Source organism: Dasypus novemcinctus, chromosome 4 (assembly GCF_030445035.2).
Source record: "Dasypus novemcinctus isolate mDasNov1 chromosome 4, mDasNov1.1.hap2, whole genome shotgun sequence".
Lineage (NCBI taxonomy): Eukaryota > Metazoa > Chordata > Mammalia > Cingulata > Dasypodidae > Dasypus > Dasypus novemcinctus.
The window spans coordinates 86,753,595-86,773,123 of NC_080676.1; the positions used below are offsets into that span (position 1 = coordinate 86,753,595).

Consider the following 19,529-nt stretch of genomic DNA (forward strand, 5'->3'; position numbering starts at 1 on the left):
GGTTTATAACCTACAAGCCCTTCCCCATTCTTTTCCCCTCTTTGTCTTGACCCATGCTTACTTGGGAAAATTAAAGTACTTTATAATTTGAGGATCCAGCATAGTGCAGGTTATATAGAGCCCAGGAAAGTTTTCCTAGATATCCAAAGAAAATACTCTTTTTGAGGTACAGTCAAGCTGAAAATAGGAAGCCATTATAATTGAGTTGACTATTTATGCCCTGGAGAAAATAAATTTATATAAAATTACAAATTGTCCAATCATATTAGAGACTGCTTGCAACTGACTCAAGACCATAAAGGACAAATTCTAAGCTAAGAATGTTTCTCCTGGTTTTTTAATGAAAAATTGGTGTTCATGCACCCACGTGAACAATCAACTTTGCCAGTAGTGGATATTGCAGGCTAACCTTCCATCATTAAGGGTCTGATGTTTTTTAGGACACTCTCTTTCTTGGGCTTGGGTTTAACTCTGTCTGTATGCTATCTTAAAAAGAAATCCCAGCAGAATTATCAAGATTTAGAAAGTAACAGTAACAAAACTAATGACTCCTCAAGAGATAAGCCTATTTTATAGTCATCTCGACAATCCTTATGTCACCCTGCAGAGAAATGGAGGTTTAGAGAGGGAGAGAGCTGGACCCACACAGTAAGTCCAACATTAGTACTTTCTTATTAGTCTGTCTATTGTTCTAGTCCTTCACCACAGTACTTCTTTAGTGCTTAAATAGCATACTTAGAAAATCAAAATCTGTAAAAGCCAAATCTGTCTCATGTGTGACCATTATATTTTTATTATATGCCTGGACAGCCTAATAGGACATTGTCATATTTCTTAGAAGGGCTTCTGCTCTAGTAAGAGTACACTCAAATGATTTCTATCCATGAGAATGAAAATAATATATTTTGTGGACATGCACAATATCTGAGATTAGTTAGTGCAACGCTCCTATTGTTCACCTGATTGAGACAGTACAGCAGAGTGATTAAGAGTGCAGACTACCGGGAAACGGACTTTGGCCCAGTGGTTAGGGCGTCCGTCTACCATATGGGAGGTCTGCGGTTCAAACCCCGGGCCTCCTTGACCCGTGTGGAGCTGGCCATGCGCAGTGCTGATGCGCGCAAGGAGTGCCATGCCACGCAAGGGTGTCCCCCGCGTGGGGGAGCCCCACGCGCAAGGAGTGCGCCCGTGAGGAGAGCCGCCCAGCGTGAAAAGAAAGAGCAGCCTGCCCAGGAATGGCGCCGCCCACACTTCCCGTGCCGCTGACGACAACAGAAGCGGGTGCCGCTGACGACAACAGAAGCGGACAAAGGAACAAGACGCAGCGAACAGACACCAAGAACAGACAACCAGGGGAGGGGGGGGAAATTAAATAAAATAAATAAATCTTTAAAAAAAAAAAAAAAAAAGAGTGCAGACTACCTGGGTTCTACCACATACTAGCTGTGTGACCTTGGGAAAAAATTAATTCTCTGTGCATCCATTACTTAACCTGTAAAACAGGTATAATAATAATCCCTTCCTAATTGTTGGAAGTAAATGATCTAATAAATGTTAAATATTCAAACCAGTGCCTGGTATATAGTAAGTACCCACTAAACATTAGTTGCTGCCATAGTCACCATTATCACCCTCTTTATCATGGTTAATATGTTAGGAAAAACCTGAGCATGTGCACTTGTACACGTGTACACATACCACCTGCCTAGGAATGCTCACTTGCCCTGGCTATGGACTTAGAAAAGAGGAACATGTTAATCTCAAGTTTTCATTAAATAGAGAACATATGAGGAATCCATGCTTTGGATGAGATTGACTTGGTACTGAGTTCAGCCTTAATACTATTTTTAAATACTTGATACAAGATCATTCAGTTGCTGGGCCTTACTCTTATCTACTCACTCTGTGACTGCTCTCATCTCATTGCTTACATCCATCATATCTATCTCCCCTCAAAACTCTAAGTTCTGTGAGGCAGTGTCTAGTCCAGTTCTATGGAGTGCTTTACCAGAATAGTTCCACTCAGTAAATATATGTAGGGTGAATGAATGAATGAATGAATGCCCTTCCTTTTCCAGCCTTTTCACTGAGGCCGTAGTCCTGGATGCCTGATGTTATAAACACTGATCTCGTTGTCCACCTAGGCCATTCCATCCCTGATGCCCAGTTTTTGTTCCTAGTCTTCTAACACAAACCCACTTTGTTATGTCTTCTTACCTGATTTGAAATTCCCATTACTGAATGATACCCATCAATAGAGTAGCATACTCTCCTATCTTCATTTCCTTCAAGTAACTATAGATACATTCTTCAAACTGTGTCCTCTGTCCATGCCTCTGCCTGTGCCTTCTTCCCCACTTAGTATTTGAATTTCAAACTAACAGGTGATTCTTTATCCATTTGCATTTTAATCTTATGTCATAGTTTTTAACCTTGGTTTTGATCTTCATATTATTCACAGACCCTTTCCTATATTTATTTTATTCTGAGAGAAAAATACATTAATATCAGTAATAAGTGAAAGCTGATGTCAAACTCTGTCTTCATGATATAGCATTAAACAACCTTGGCAGACTATATCAGACTTTTTTTTTTTTTTTTTTTGCATCTGACACTGGTGCTTATTTTTTTTCCTGATGAACATCAGAGATCCTTTTTTCTGGACTTGGACTCAGTTGCCCTTTACTTGCTCCTCCCCTAGCCTGCTGCTAGCTATATCAAAAGCTTCATTACTGTCAATTTTAACTGAATGATGTTGGCCTTAGTGTAGTATTACAAATATCACATTTAAAAGGGAGAAGACAGGAGCTGATGTGGCACAGTGGTTGAGCACTGGCTTCCCAAATTTGAGGTTCTTGGTTCAATCCCCAGCCCCAATACACTAAAAAATAATAATAATAAAATAGAGAAGATATAATAGCAAAATATGACATTATTCTACTCAGTAGAGAACTCTGCCCATTACATGTTGATATATTTACTATTATTTCCTCTATTGTCAACTCTTCTTTTTCAAAAATCTCTTACCAAAAAGGGGAGAAAGGAGAAGAAAAAGAGAAGACATACAATTCGAATTTAGAAATATATGTGATGCTAAACTTAATTGCTGTTTGTCACAATAGTTAACAGTGTGACTGATTATTAGAGACACAATACTTTTTCACAGGGAGCTTATAGTCTTTGTATTCTTATTGTAGAGATTAGTAATTAGACTAAAATAAATTATGTATAAATTACTATGGTTTATTATTATGCACCAAAATTGGTGGTAAAGAAAGCCAATGAGAGCTACTATAACTCAGATCAGGGTGTCCTAGAATGTTATACAGAATGCTTTATAGTCGAGGAAGAACTTTAACTATAGATCTAGAAGCTGGGCATTGAAGGATGAAATGAAAGGGTATTTTGGAGAAAAGGGAAGATGGCATCCAGTTTTGTGTTATGAGATGATGTGGAAATAACTTCCTACTTGAATGAAGACATGAGAGTATAAATAAAGTTGGTGTAGACAGGAAGTAGGAAATTAGACATGAGATCCATGCTGGTGAGGCTTAGGATATGAATTTGGAAAGGCAGTTAAGTCTAGAATTTATTCTTTGTGGATGATGAGAGCAATGGCTGTCAAATAGAACTCAGTAAAGGTTTGTTGAATAATGCAAACATTTTACAGAGGCAAGCAAAGCTACTGACAGCAGTATTTTAGGAGTTAACTTGGCCATGGTGTGCCTGGTGGATTGAGAGGGTTGAAACTAGTCACAGATGCCAGCTGGGAGGCAATTTCAGTAATTCAGATGCAGGGTGAGCAATACCCCAAAACAGTGGTAACTGTGGAGATGAAAAAGAGACATTTCAAAAAGCAATATTGGCACTTTTCATGTCTCTTCCTCATCAACCTTAATTCTATCAAAATATCAGAAATGAGATGGTTGGCTTTTTTTTCCCCCAGATTTATTTATTTATTTATTTATTTATTCAACTCCCCCACCCCCCCACCCCGGTTGTCTGTTCTCTGTGTCTATTTACTGCGTCTTGTTTCTTTGTCTGCTTCTGTTGTCGTCAGCGGCACGGGAAGTGTGGGCGGCACCATTCCTGGGCAGGCTGCATTTTCTTTCGCGCTGGGCGGCTCTCCTTACGGGGCGTACTTCTTGCACGTGGGGCTCCCCTATGCAGGGGACACCCCTGCATGGCAGGGCACTCCTTGCGTGCATTAGCACTGTGCATGGGCCGTCTCCACATGGGTCAAGGAGGCCCGGGGTTTGAACCGCGGACCTCCCATGTGGTAGACGGACGCCCTAACCACTAGGCCAAGTCCGTTTCCCTGGTTGGCTTTTATAACAGAGATTAGGGTAAAAGCTTACAGTTCTGAAGGTATTAAAATGTCCAGATCAAGGCAATATCAGATATGCTGTCTCATCAAAGGTTGGCTGCTGGCAGATCCTGGACTCCTGCCACATGTCAAGGCAAAATGGTGGCTGGTCTCTCTCTCACTTTTTGCAGTGTGAATCCAGGTTCAAGTTCTCCTCTTAGCTGTAGGTGATCAGACATATGGTTCATCTCTCCCATGGCTATGTCTCTTCAGTTTCAGTCTGCTCTGCTGATTCTAGCCTCAAGCCTCTCTCTCATCCTCTTGGGGTTTCTCTGACTTTCTATGGCCTAGGCAATCCTGGAATCCTCTCTCACATGGCTATGTAAAATGGCAGCTCTCTTTCTCTGTCTCTGTGCTTTCAGTCCTCAGTTTATGTTAAGATTCAAGTGAAAGAATTAGGACCTATCCTAGGCCCCACAATCTAAGCAAAGGTCCTTAACTAAAGTAATATAATCAAAAGTGATCTAACGAAAGGTCCCTAACTGAATCTAATCAAAAGGCCCCATGTACAATATGTCTTACAGTCACAAGAATGGCTTAGCTTAAGAACACAATTTTCTGGGGCCCACAAAAGTCTTACCCTCTAGACACCAGAAATACATATGCGAAATATATTCATTCCATCACAATATATCAAAAGCTTTAAATCATTCCAGTAGCTATGCTAAGTACAAAGTCTCATCAGAATAATTTATAGGCATGCGGTCTGTTTTGGGGCAAAATTCCTCTCTGGCTGTAGACCTGTGAAACTTAAAAAAAAAAATATCTGTTTCCAGTGTACAAAGGAGGGATGGGCATAGGATAAACAGTTCTATTAGCCTAGGGAGAAATTGGAAAAAAAACAAGGGTCCCAAACAGTTCTGAAAACCTGCAGGGCAAACTCCATTAACTTTCAAAGTGATCTAATCAAAAGGTCTTTAACTGAATTTCACCCAAAGGCCACACATACAATAGGTTTACATATGCAGGAATGGCTTAGTTTAAGAGCATAATTTTCTGGGGTTCGCAAAAGACTCAAACCAGGACATGTCACTCTGAGCCTTTTCTCCTCCCTTACTAGATCCCATTCAGGAACGTGTATTGTACTTAATCATTAGTGTAATTGTTAGTTGCCCTTTCTTTTCTTTTTTTTTAAATTGTGGGAATATATTAAAAATATAAACTTTCCCATCTCAATCACTCCCAAGCATAACATTCAATGGGATTAATCACATTCACAATATTGTGGTACCCTCACCATCTTCTGTTACTAAAACTTTCCAATCTTGCCAAACTGAAACCTATACACACTATACATCAACTACCATCCCCCCTGCCCCTGCCCCTCGTAACTTTTTCTCTAATTTTTGTTTTATGAGTTTGGCAATATACTCTGATATTTTCTTTGTAGTTACCATGGAGCTTAAATTTAACATACTAAATCTATAACATTCTCATTTGTTTTGTTACCAGCTTGCCCTCAATAGGATAAAAATTATGTTCCTATACCCTTCTGCTCCCCACTTTTTTACATAGTTCTTGTCACTTTTATATATAAACATATAAAAGATTATATGTTTATACATTATGACTCCCAAACCAGTGATATATTATTACATTTTATGTATTTGCCTTTTAGTAGAAAGTAAAGAGTGGAGTTACAAACTAAAAATAAAATACTCCTGGCGTGTGTGTCTGTGTGTGTGATTACCCTCAATGGAATCTGTATTTCTTCATGCACCTTCAATCTATTTTCTATTGTCCTTTCTTTTCAATCTGTAGTACTCTCTTTAGCATCTCTTGTAGGACTTTTCTGGAGGTGACAACCTCTCTCAGATTTTCTTTATCTGGAGAAATCTTAATCCCACTCTCATTTTTGAGAGACAGTGTTGCTGGATATAGAATTCTTGTTTGGCAATTATTTTTGCTTTCAATGCTTTAAATATGTCTTCCCAATGTCTTCTTGTCCCCATAGTTTTAATGAGAAATCAGCATTTAATTTCATTGAGGCTCCTTTGTACATAACATGTTGCTTCTTTCTTGTGGCTTTCAGAATTCTCTCTTTATCTTTGATATTTGACAGTCTGATAATTATGTGCTGTGGCATGGGTTTATTCAGGTTTATCCTGTTTGGAGTTCATTGAGCATCTTGGATGTGTATATTCATGTCTTTCATAAAATTTGGGTAGTTTTCAGCCATAATTTTCTTAATATTTCCTGTGCCCCTTTCTTTTTTCTCTGTCTAGGACTCGCACAATGTGTATATTGGTATGTTTAATGCTGGCTCACAGATTCCTGTTTGCTTTTCTTTATTTCTTTTTTCTTCTATCTGCTTCTCAGACTGAATTATTTCAATTGACTTATCTTCAAGTTCACTGATTCTTTCTCTTGCTAGCTCCAATCTGCTGTTAAACCCTTCTAGCTTCTAGAGAATTTTTACTTTTGTTATTGTGGTTGTCAGGTCTGTTTGGTAACTTTTCATAATTTCCATCTCTTCATTGATATTCTGTTTGTATTCATCTGTCATTTTCCTTATTTCCTTTACTTCTTTGTCCTTGTTTTCCTTTACCTCTTTGAGCATATCTAGGGCCATTTCTTAAAAGTCTTTGTCTCGTATGTCCCAATGTAGTTGTCCTCATTAATGGTGTCTGTAGCAGTTTGATATGGTTATGAATTCCAAAAATACATATTGGATTATGTTTGTAATCTGATCTGTACCTGGGCATGATTGAGTTATGGTTAGGGTGTTGAGTCCCCACCCCTTGGTGGGTAGAAACTCACAGATAAGAGACATGGCAAAGAACAGAGCTGAGCGTTTGTGATGTTGGAGTTTTGATGTTGGAGTTTGATGCTGAGGACTTAAACTGGAACCATGGGAAGTCAGCACAAAGAGGAAAGAGAAGCCAGCCCCAGGAAGGAAGGAACCTTGAAGCCAGAGTAAAGCAAGCCCCAGGAACATAGGAACCCAGGAAGCCTGAACCCTTGCAGACATCGGTAGCCATCTTGCTCCAAATAGACTTTGGTGAGGGAAGTAACTTATGCTTTATGGCCTGGTAACTATATGTTCCTACCCCATACAAATACCCTTTATAAAAACCAACCAGTTTCTGGTATTTTGCATCAGCACCCCTTGCTGACTAACACAAGATAATGCTTTCATCTCATTTTTTGCCTGGACCATTGCTTTCTTTTTCTTTGTATGTTGTGTAACTTCTTGTTGAAACCTGGACATTTTGATATTTTAATGTGTTATCACAGGAATTTAGATTCTGTGGCATCTGTTCCTTAAGCTTGTATCCAACTAGTGTTATGACTGAGTTTTCTTGAGTGCCAGGAGCTAACAAAAACAAAAGGGAAAAAACAAAACACCTTTCCCAATCTTTGCAGATTGATCTGTGTGAGTGCTCTCCTTCATGGCTTATCCATAGCATGAGTTGTTTGAGAATAATTCCAAGTCAAAATGTAAGGGCCTTCTTGATCCTTTCTGCATGTATCCTGCCTTGGGCATGCACAGTGGCTGTAGGAATTCCATGTTTATATGGGTAAAATGCCCCCCCCTTCCCTAGGAAACAGTTTCCTCATAGTCCTGAGCATTGCATTGTATATCCTTGTAGCAGTTTGGTACTGTTTATGAATTCCAAAAATAGATATTAGATTATGTTTATAACTAGTCTGCTCCTCTGGGCATATTAGATTGTATTAACTTCAGATGTTTCACTTTTACTTGATTAAATTATGATTAGGACTTTGATTGGGCCACATCAGTAGGATGTTGAGTCCCTGCTCCCTTGGTAGGCAGAGACTCATAGAACAAATGACCTGGCAGAGGAGCTAGTTGAAGTTTTGATGCCAGTGCCCTGGGGAAGTAAATACACAGAGAACCAGATAAGTGAAGAAAGAGAGAAGGCTCCTTTAGAAATGGCAGAGGCCCCTGGAAGAAAGATGAACCATTTGACTGATAGTTTACAAGTGGGCTTGTACAGAGAGCAGAGCAGTTGAGCCTGGAGAAAAATGAACCTAGGGGAGAGAGACAAGCCTTATGCTAACCTAGAGCTGGAAACAGAAGGAGCTGGGATCATAGACCCTTAGGAGGAAGAGGAAGGCTGAACCCTTGCAGAGACCAGCAGCCATCTTGTTCCAACCCATGGCAGCAGACTTTGGTGAGGTAAGTAACTTATGCTTTATGGCCTTTTTACTGTAAGCTTCTACCCCAAATAAATACCCTTTATAAATGCTGACAGATTTCTGGCACTTTGCATCAGCACCCATTTGGCTGGCTGATACAGCCCTGCAGCCAGCAATCCCTTGCCTGAGGCAGCATGGCTTGAATGCTTTCCCACAGTGTTGTATAGAAGAGTTCAGCGAGCCACCTTATACACTCAGAACAAATTCTGGGATGGGGAGTTCCTTAGGCCACCACTAGACAGATTGAACCAGACATACATGCTCCCAGAATCCCTCTGGAACTGGGAAAAGGGATCTGCAATGGAGATAAAGGACAGCTCTGTACTCAGCTGGTGAGGAGTAGTGGAGGTTCCATCAAGTATGTCATGAGATCCTTCCTCTTTTAAACTATTCTAAAGAAGCCTTGTGGGTATTTTGACTCTGTTGTGGACCCTAGAAAATTATGTTCTTAAATTGTTTCATTCCTGTGGGTTTAATCAAAGATGGGACCCTTTGATTAGATTAGATTCAGTTAATAGTCATTTGATTAGAATACTTCAGTAAGGTGTAGCCCAGGGTGGGTCTTAATCCTGTTACTGGAGTAGTTTTTAGACTGGAATTAGTGGCATTGTAGAAACAGAGAGTAACCCCCAAAAACTGAGAGAAAAGGCCCTATGAGCCAGAAGTGGGAAAGCAACAAGGCTTGGACAAGAGGGAAGAGATAAGAGGATGCCACCATGTCCCGTGCCATGTGCCTTACCATATGAGAGAGAAATCCAGGACCACCAGCAGCCAGATAAAAGCATTCCTCAGGGGAAAAAGCATTCCTGATGAAGCCTTGAGTTGGACATTTTCACAGCCTCAGAACTTTGTTTATTAAGCTTCTAAGTTAATAAATCCCCATTGTAAAAGCCAACCCATTTCTGGTGTATTACCTTGGCAGCCTTTAGCAAACTAAAACAAGCTTTTTTTTTTTTTTTTTTTTTTTAATTCAGACTCACCCTGTTATTGTAATCCTTTAACTTCTCTCTGGAACCCTGAGAAAGATGTTTCTGCCAGTTCTTGCTAGCTATTTAAAGCTTCTGTGGGGTTACAGAACTCTGAAGCATCTCACTCTGTCATCTTGATTGGAGTAGGGCCCTCTTTGTCTTTTGTTTTGATTTTAGTGAAGGTCATTATTCCTTAAAGGGCAGGACTAGGTGGGGGAGTCAGGCTTACTCAAGTCTCTAAGAAGTGAGGGCCTTATTATATATATTTCTAACCAGCATAACATGCTCTTGAAGGTTGCTTGGAGAATAAATTCAGGGACACACAGACTCTGCTGGGCTCCCAATAATGAGGATATCTACTCGGGAATACTGAAGGGGCATTCATTCTGAGTTCTTGCCTATAAGTTTGCCTATGTTTGACTCTCAAAATGGTGATAGAAGTCTTCTACATTTTATCCCTTCCTACATTTAGTTCAATGGAGACCTGGTAGTCTAGCACCAAAAAGAAACCTCTGGAAAAACTACATTGCTAGCAGAGATTTCAAGACCATCCCCATGTTCTTTCATTACCCTTGAGATAGGGCCAGAGATATGTGACTTGGGTGTGAGAAACTGCTCATTATCTTGTCCTTTGCTGTGTGCCTAGTTCACTCTTCTTAGTCTGTCATGCACTCAGTTGGCCTTGGGACAGTTCTGCCATTATTTGAAGAGTAGCAATTTGGCCAATATTTCATCTCTATATTCCTATTGACCAGGAATTGTGAATCTGTATTGCTTCATCCCTCTCTTAAAACAAGTGCCCCATGTTATATCATGGTTATTTCAGTGAGTACCTTTTCTTACCTACTAAGAGCTCCTTCTAGTAAGACTATATTTTTACTCTTCTCTTTATCTTCTGGGTTTAACATAATGTTTGCCACAGAGGAGACCCCCAGTATATATATTTGTGGGCTCTCCTGATATCAAGGATTTTGAACAGGGACAACTCTCTTTGAACTTGACTTCCTGAGTTCTGAGTTTCTAATATGGGAAATACCTCCCCAGTGAGTCAGCCCAAGGCATAGCCTAGGCCTAATTTTGTCCAGCATTTGGGAAAGAGATTATGAAATTAATGGCTCGGTTTGTCAAACCTGTCTCTCTATACAGTGCAGAGTAACACCATTTTGAGGAAGGAAGTTTGGAAAATTAAACAAGGACTGTTTGATGAGGGAAATCTATAGGATGATATTTTTCTGCCCACAAACTGGGGTTAAGATCTGCATATTGATGTTCTTTTCACCCATTTGTGAATTATGGGTCTCACCCCTTAGTGAGCAAATGTGTGACACCATTGGAAGCTATTATGCATTCTATGTAGATCTGTGTGAGGGAGTTGTAGATATACATAAATATGTACTTGCTGAGAGATATTTGTATTTGTTTGTTTGTCAGCTGAAGCAGTCAAGGCACAGCTCATTGGTGGGCAAGAAATGCAGGTCAAACCAGTGCTCTTGCTGCTGCTGCTGTGATTGCTGTGGCCTTGTCTTTGGTGTCTCGAAGGAGGCTAGGACAGCTTGTTAGTTGTAGTTTAGCCTCACCTGAAAGGCTAACTCTGGTCATTGACATAATTAAAGAGACCTTGCATGGCCACAACCAATCCAATATCCACATAGAAGAGGTGGCATTGGATTGGGAAAAGTGGACATGGTGGCTGATGGGTATGGGGAAAGGCAGGAAGAGATGAGAGGTGGAGGCGTCTTTGGGACATGGAGCTGCCCTGGATGGTGCTTCAGGGGCAATCACCGGACACTGTAAATCCTCACAGGGCCCACTGGATGGAATGGGGGAGAGTATGGGCCATGATGTGGACCATTGACCATGAGGTGCAGAGGTGCCCAAAGATGTACTTACCAAATGCAATGGATGTGTCATGATGATGGGAACGAGTGTTGCTGGGGGGGGGGGAGAGGTGGGGGGTGGGGTTGAATGGGACCTCATATATATATTTTTAATGTAATATTATTACAAAGTCAATAAAAATAAAAAATAAAAAAAAACAAAAAAAAATTAAAAAATAAAAAAATAAAGAGACCTTGCAAATGTTGACTGCCAGTGTTCTTGTAGCCAGCAGAGATGAACACAGAAAACTATTGTCACCCCCATCTATAATCTTTCAAATTGTGCTCTAAGAGTCCGCACATCTCTGCTATCTTCAGGCACTGTCTATAACCTTGTTCTGATGTCTTCTGATCCTCCTGTATACTTCCCTAACTGTCATATATATTTCCTGCTTCAGACGGTTCCATTCAATGCTCTCAGCCATTGCCCCCCTGAAGAGATACAGTCTCTCCCAATAAGAAAAAAAAATTGTTGTACTTCAAGCTTCTGAGGGAAATAGTTTACTAAACTAGGTGCTTATTTTAGCAGCAATCACACCCTACAGCTATATTCATCATTGACCTTGATCATCATCATCTCAATATGAAGTATGAATTGTAAGGAAAAAAAATTTTTCCCAAAGCAAAAATATACTGGTGATGATAAACTAAACTTAAGATTACTTGGTATATACTGAGCAAAATAAGAAGAGTAGCCTTGTGGTTTTAATCTATGCACATTTACCAAATTAATTTGATAGTGGGAATTAATTGTGCAATTACCGATGTAACTATAATACAATCACAATTAACAGACATATTTTTAACAAAATGCAGTCTTTGCTTCCCCTCTCACACATAAGACAGCATGATCCATTCATTTACCCCAAATTTAAGATTTTGGGAAGATTATGTGATTATTGCAAAAGTGACGGGAGTATTTTTAACTGGTTGGTATGCTTGGTATCCATTTAATAAAAGCCTGACTAAAAGACATGCGGAAGTGAGCTCATCTTAGACAGCATTTTCTGACTATGCCTTTCTAAATGTGGAAGAGCAGAAGAGTTCTGTGTCAGACAGAATTTGGGAGGAAATAGACTGACTGATCAAAGAGAGGTGAAATGATGTGAAAGGGCTTTCTACCTGTCAAAAAGATGTAAGACAGACATTTCACTGAGCAGGACAATGACTAGGCTCAATTGTGGAGGGTTCTTTTCTTGTTTATTTTGTTTAGTTTGCTTGATTTTTATTATTAATATTAATGTCTCTGAGTTACAAAATGGGCAGACTGATTTTTCTGAAGATTACCTCCAATAGGGTAGAAATTAGATTGACTGATAGTAAAATAAAAGTTTTAAAAAATCCTATATACCACTATTGGATGATGACTGAGCAAATGCTTTGTTGTTGTTTTTTTTTTAAGATTCATTTATTTATTTCTCTCCCCTTCTCCTCCTGCCCCAGTTGTCTGTTCTCTGTGTCTATTTTGCTGCGTGTTCTTTGTCCACTTCTGTTGTTGTCAGCGGCATGGGAATCTGTGCTTCTTTTTGTTGCGTCGTCTTGTTGTGTCAGCTCTCCATGTGTGTGGCACCATTCTCGGGCAGGCTGCACTTTCTTTCACGCTGGGGGGCTCTCCTTACAGGGCACACTCCTTGCACGTGGGGCTCCCCTGCACAGGGACACCCCTGTGTGGGGACACCCCTTTGTGGCAGGGCACTTCTTGCCCGCATCAGCACTGCACATGGGCCAGCTCCATACGGGTCAAGGAGACCTGGGGTTTGAACCATGGACCTCTCATGTGGTAGATGATGCCCTAACCACTAGGCCAAGTCTGCTTCCTGTTTTTTCTTAATTAAATTAGGGATTTATAGGTTGACACTTCTGTTGGAGTGAGCTAGTTAATAACCCTATTTGACTTTTTACTGTAAGCCTTAAACTTCAGTAAATATGTCTAATGCTATTTCATAGAAACATATGAGTTCATGGTTTGTTATGAGAATCTGCCCTACATAAAAGACACACAGAGGGAAGTGGACATGGCTCAACTGATAGAGCATCCATCTACCATATAGAAGATCCAGGGTTCGATCCCCAGGAGCTCCTGACCCGTGTGGAGCTGGCCCACACGCAGTGCTGCCACGTGCAAGGAGTGCCCTGCCATGCAGGGGCGCCCCATGTAGGGGTGCCCCACGCACAAGGAGTGTGCCCCATAAGGAGAGCCATCCCGTGTGGAAAAAGCACAGCCCACCCAGGAGTGGCGCTGCACACACGGAGAGAGCTGATGCAGCAAGATGACACAACAAAAACAGACGCTGTTTCCCAGGGCTGCCAGAAAATGCGAGCAGACGCAGAAGAATACACAGCGAATGGACACAGAGAGCAAACAACAGGAGGAAAGGGGAGAGAAATAAATTAAAATGAATCTTAAAAAAAAAAAAAAAGACATGCAGAAACACTGAAATGGGATGATTCATTAGAAATAAACAATCTTTTATCTCCTGTGGCAAAGGATTCTGTAGGACGGTGTTTCCCAAACATCCCTGATCCTAAGAATTGTTAGGGTCACTTTTGATATATGCACATTCCTGAGTCCCCACCCCAGACCTAGGAAATCAGAAAACTCACATGGAGAGCATTGTATCTGAAACAGAAACCTGGTTGACTTGTGGTTCAGGGAAGTTTGGGAAATACTGTTCTAAAACATTATTTTTTTTAGAATATATAAAAAGGGAAAATGATTCATTAATTTCTTAAAGAAGGGATTATATATGTGTGTGTGTATGTGTGTAATCTTTCTCCTTATGCTCCTTCTAAGAATTCAGAGGCATTTCAAGTGAATAAAATAGCCTTCCTGTAGGCCATAGACTTTACTTCAGCATCTAAGTCTCTCCTTGTTCCTCTACTTCAGTGATTTTAAGAGTTTACATTCCTCTCCTTCCTACCCTCACCCCTGCTAAAGGAAGGTCCCTACATTAGGAGATTGGAGCTGTAGTTCTAGTTCTGGCTAGGTCTCAGATACTAATCTTAGACTTTATCATTGCTTCAGTTTTCAATTTGAAAACGATGAGGTTGCACAAAGCATTATTTGTGACGCATACCAGTCTGCAATTTTATGAATAATATGTCTTCCCCAACCTTGTTTGAGGACCATAACCATATATGATGATTTTTATGCTTGATGAGAATGTGTGTTCAGCTTAGAAAATCCATAAGTATTATTTAAATACTTTTATCTGTTTCTGAATCCAAGTTGAGCCACAGTTTAGACAAAGATAATCAACTCTTTGGAAGTTTAATTTTCTGGTTTTGGTTGTTAGAAGACTTTTCTAGGGAAATTAATGACAAGGGTTTGTCATAACGACAACCACATGATGGATGCTGGTTTATTGAAAGAGTAGGAAAATGGATGAATGAATGAATGAATGAATGAATGAGTGAATGAAAAATCTTTTGCCTGTTCTTGGTGCTAACACTTTCTTCCATCCACAGAGGCAAGCAGAATTCTACTCTTCAATGTTGTGGGACTGGTAGCCAAAATAATTTTTAGAATAGCACCTATAAAGGGCCATGGCATGGGATTGCTACAAAACTATATGTTAAATACTAGGCTGGGTACAACAGAAAAATTAGGAAAGAGAAAGAGAAAGTGCTGCTCAAGAGGTTCAAAGGTAATGTTAAAGAAGTGTAGCTGTGCAGGTTTACATTTCCTAAACTCCCTTTTCAGCTCAGCATGTCTTCAGTGTAAATACACATGTCACAGTGTCCTGTGCACTCATTCACACTTCAGAGAAGCCCAAGATTTCCTTTTCTCCCTACATTTTAGCAGTGGGCAGCCTGCAACCTTTTGATCAAGCTGACTTTGTACATTACATGACTGAACTCAGCTATGCCAAACATCCTTGAGGAAGTTGACATTTGTGTACTTTGAAGGAAAAAAAAAAAGTGAATCCCAACTGCTACCTCCTGCCCTTTTGATTAAGAGAACAGTAAGTCAGCAGGAGAGGTGCTGCTTTTAACAAGCAGGGGTGTGCAGCAACTGATTGGTATCTTTCTTTGAAAAAAAGTAGAAAAGATTGATGTTAAACAACACTAATCAGAGCTGATTACAGGGACTGAATGAATTCATTGATGGGAAAGAGCCATAGTTCCAGAGACAACAAAAGAGATTAGATAATAGACAGGGGAATAGTATGTGGAATATTCTGCCCATGTCTGACAAACAGGAATCAGTGCCCCTAGCTCTTTAACCACTCCTTAGAATAAGCTTATCTGTACAGTAAATGCTGTTTTCTGCTACGAACACTCTTCTCTCCCAACTTCACATGGTTGGCTCTTTCTCTTCATTCAGATCTCAGTCTTTCCTTGATCACCCTATATAAAGTGATACTCCCATCATGACCTGGATCCTGCCTTCCTCTGCAGTGTCATTTCCGGCCATCCTTAAACACCATCCTGTGATCTATCTGGAACCACCTACTGTTTGTAAGCACCTACTGGAACCCCAAATGGACCACTCTCCCTTATGCTGTGCTTTTTTTTTTTTTTTAATTTAATTCCCCTCCCCTCCCCCGGTTGTCTGTTTTCTGTGTCTTTTTGCTGCGTCTTGTTTCTTTGTCCGCTTCTGTTGTCGTCAGCGGCACGGGAAGTGTGGGCGGCACCATTCCTGGGCAGGCTGCTCCCTCCTTCGTGCTGGGCGGCTCTCCTTATGGGGTGCACTCCTTGCGCGTGGGGCTCCCCTACGCGGGGGACACCCCTGCATGGCACAGCACTCCTTGCGCGCATCAGCACTGCGCATGGGCCAGCTCCACACGGGTCAAGGAGGCCCGGGGTTTGACCCGCGGACCTCCCATGTGGTAGACGGACGCCCTAACCACTGGGCCAAAGTCCATTTCCCTTGCTGTGCTTTTTTATTGGTGTGTTTGTTTTTGCTGGTACCTCTGCCTGCTATCCTTCCCACCCTTTCTAATCTTCCACTTGATCACCTCCTGCCATCCTTCAAGTTTCCACTCAGGCATCATCTCCTCTAAACTTGCTCTTAAATTCCTTCCTCCTGGGCCTAGGTCCCACACTCTGTTTTCTCACAGCTATTTGTGCTTAACTCAACTATAGCCTCTATCGCCCTTTGTTCTAATTAATTGGATATTTACTTTCCCTCCTCCCCACTAGACTGTGAAATATTTGAGTGCAGTGACTATATATACCAATGAGTATATTGGTTGTCTTTTTCTTACTGATTTCTTGCAATTTATACATTAAGATTATTGTTTGTGGTTATGTGTGAAGTAAGTTTTATTGGTGATATGAGTTGCAAAATACTTTTTCCCAGTTTGTCATTCTTTTGTTGTTGTTGTTATTGTTTTCACTTTGCTCAAGGTACTTTTTGCCATGCAGAATTTTATTTATAATGTGACCAGATTTACCCAATCTTTTCTATTACTGCTTCTAGATATTGAATCAGAAGTAGAAAGTCCTTCCCCTTGTCAGGATAATAAAAGGGCTAACCAATGTTTTCTTTCAGTAGTTGGTGATAGTTCTGATTTTTAGATTAAAACATATGATCAATTTATTGAGATTTTTAAACCAGAAGGTATTTTCAGAATGAAAGAAGATCGGAGGAAAAAGAAGCCATACTGTTCCTACAGCTTTGTTTAGCTGTAGCTGACTATTATTATTTGAATAGCATACTAACTCATTTCTTTGTGTCCAGTAGGGTGCAATACAATTATGATGCAAAAGAACACTCTAGATTTAAAAATTATTATTAAGAACAAACAACTCTATCCATTTGAAGGGTTCATTATTTTTCTTTCTATTTTGCTGTTTGTTTGTTTGCTATGAAAAGTGCTATCAGAAGGGCCATAAGCTAATGGCAATAAATATTCGTTTTAGTTTTAGTGTCCCATGCAATTCAACACTAAAATTTCATTGATTATGAAAAACGAACTGGTATAAAATAGTGCATAGAGCCTAGCCCTTTTAGTCCAAAGCTCTAGCCCTGCAGTCAAAAGCCCTGAAATCCTGCATTTCATCTGCTGTCTTGGAGCATCTCTCATTGACATGATTTCCATCTGTATAAATGGAGAAAATGAGATCTGTTATGTTATTTCAGTTAACAGTAAGAGAACAAACAAATATATTTTTACAAGTGCTTTGAGCTTTAACAAAAAATTAGTTCATGGTTCATGAAGTTATTAGTTGATGATATTCATATGGAATATGAATTTTTGTAGGGAGAATTTATGCAGGAAGCTTATTTTGCCATGTTCAAGTTAATATTTGCTTACCTCCTTCCATATTTTTGGCTTCATTTTGAAAAGCATTCTTTCAACTTGTTCTAGGTGCAGAGGACACAGCAGTGAACGAAACAGACACACACAAAAAATTACTGTCTTCAAAGAGCTAACATTCAGTAGGGAGGAGCAGAAAATAAGCAAAACACACATAACATATAAAGCATGTCAGAAGTCCATAAATGCAATAAGAACAATAAAGAGGGAGGAGGATGTAAGTACTAGGAAAAGAGTGTTTCTCTCATGACTAAAATACAAGAATCCTAAACATTTAGCAGTAAAGTTTAAAAGATATGTAAGGAGAGCTCGGAGTTCCAAATACCTGACTTCTTATATCCTAGAGTGAAAACCTGAACTAGACATATATAAGTAACCAATCATTTGTGAACTTGTTGGTGCTATTCATAGTCAAATGACAGCTTCTGTCATCCTTTCAACAGACATCTCACGTGCGCTCAGGATCCTGACCTCTTGCATGTCAATCGGCATCTCCACCAGTCTTCAGACAACTCTGCAGCATTTGTTATTGATAAGGAAAGACCAGTGCAGATGTGATTAGGAGCTGGTGAGATTCTTGTTCAAATCATGTGATTTCATCAATAGATGAAGCTTGATAGTCTCTCAGCTGGAGTAGGACTCATTAAACGTGAGGACCTTCTCTCCACCACTAATGTACCGTTTCCCCTGTGGAGCCTAACGCCTCTGAGGCTGTGTTGGATTTTAACACTCTCTATTGAAATAACGATGGCTCATGAGTTGTTGACTGAACTTTCTCCAATCGTAGATTATTAACACAGTGATGTTCTTTGGTTTGGCCCTCAAGTTCCCCTGTGATCTAGCTCTAATTTACCTTCCCAATTTTATTTCTCATTACTCCCTTTCACAAACCAAATTATTTGCTTTTCCCACTGCATGGTGACCTTTTTGTTCATGCTTGTTTACTCTCCTTGAAATGATTTCTCCTCCTCTCTATATTTTGAATTCCCATCTATCCTTCAATACCTAGTTTAAAGGTATTTAAAGGAATCTCTTTCCTTTGCCTTTTCCTTGAGGGCATGACTCTTGCCTAATTTATCTACCTATCTATTTACCTATCATCATCTATCCATCTCTCAACTCTTATCTACCTACCCATCCTTTCCTAAAGTACTTGGTATTTATTTATTTATTTATTTATTTATTTATTTATTTATTCATTCATTCATTCATTCATTCATTCTAAGATGGGGGATAGAAGACATACATAGTAATATGAATATGCAGTAAAATAAATGTAGTCTTGAGTAGATACCATAGTCTACATATGGCAAAATAGAAAATAAAAGATAAACACACCTTGTTCGAATTGGTCTAGGGCCATGGAAGCTATCTAGTGGCTTGCCAGGGTGCCAACATGTGTGAGATAAAGTAGAACAATGTCTCTTTAGAATTCATGAAGAGTATTTCTGAATTTATATACCCAACCTACCTCTTAAGTGTGTAAGCTGTGCTGACCTCACTCACTTGATACTTGTTGGTGTGCTGAGGTTGGATCTTGTTTCCTACCTGAGCTCTAAAGATAAGAAAGCTAATAAATTTAATATGACTTTTGTACCTCTGATTAGTTAAATCTGGTGTTTCCAAACATCAGTGCTTTTCTCAAAGTCTGGGCATCAGATGTCTTGCTTTTCTAAATTCTGTTCTTTCAGAATATTTTCCACAAGTAAAAGGATGTCCTAAGAGAAAAATATTAAGGCTGTAATTTCAGAACAAGTCCTAGGACCTTATGAAAAGGCAAAGCACCAAGAGGCAGACAGTTAGAGTGGAGTGAATTGCAGGAACATATAGCTTGGCCTAAGTCAGCAACATGACATACTCATATCTGATGAACCAAGTGGGAAAAAAT

General features: G+C 39.9%; 1 protein-coding gene across 46 annotated transcripts in view; it reads left to right on the plus strand.

The window, feature by feature from the left end:
- Positions 1-19,529, plus strand: part of ZBTB20 (zinc finger and BTB domain containing 20) — a 900,898-nt gene that overhangs the window by 599,342 nt on the left and 282,027 nt on the right. For 12 of the 46 annotated variants that reach the window (XM_071214799.1, XM_012518423.4, XM_071214786.1 and 9 more), the window contains one exon: positions 18,085-18,209. The exons of the other annotated variants lie outside the window; for them this stretch is intronic. The gene's annotated coding sequence lies outside the window, so the exon portion shown is untranslated. The remainder of the gene's footprint in view (positions 1-18,084; positions 18,210-19,529) is intronic. 46 annotated transcript variants of the gene reach the window in all.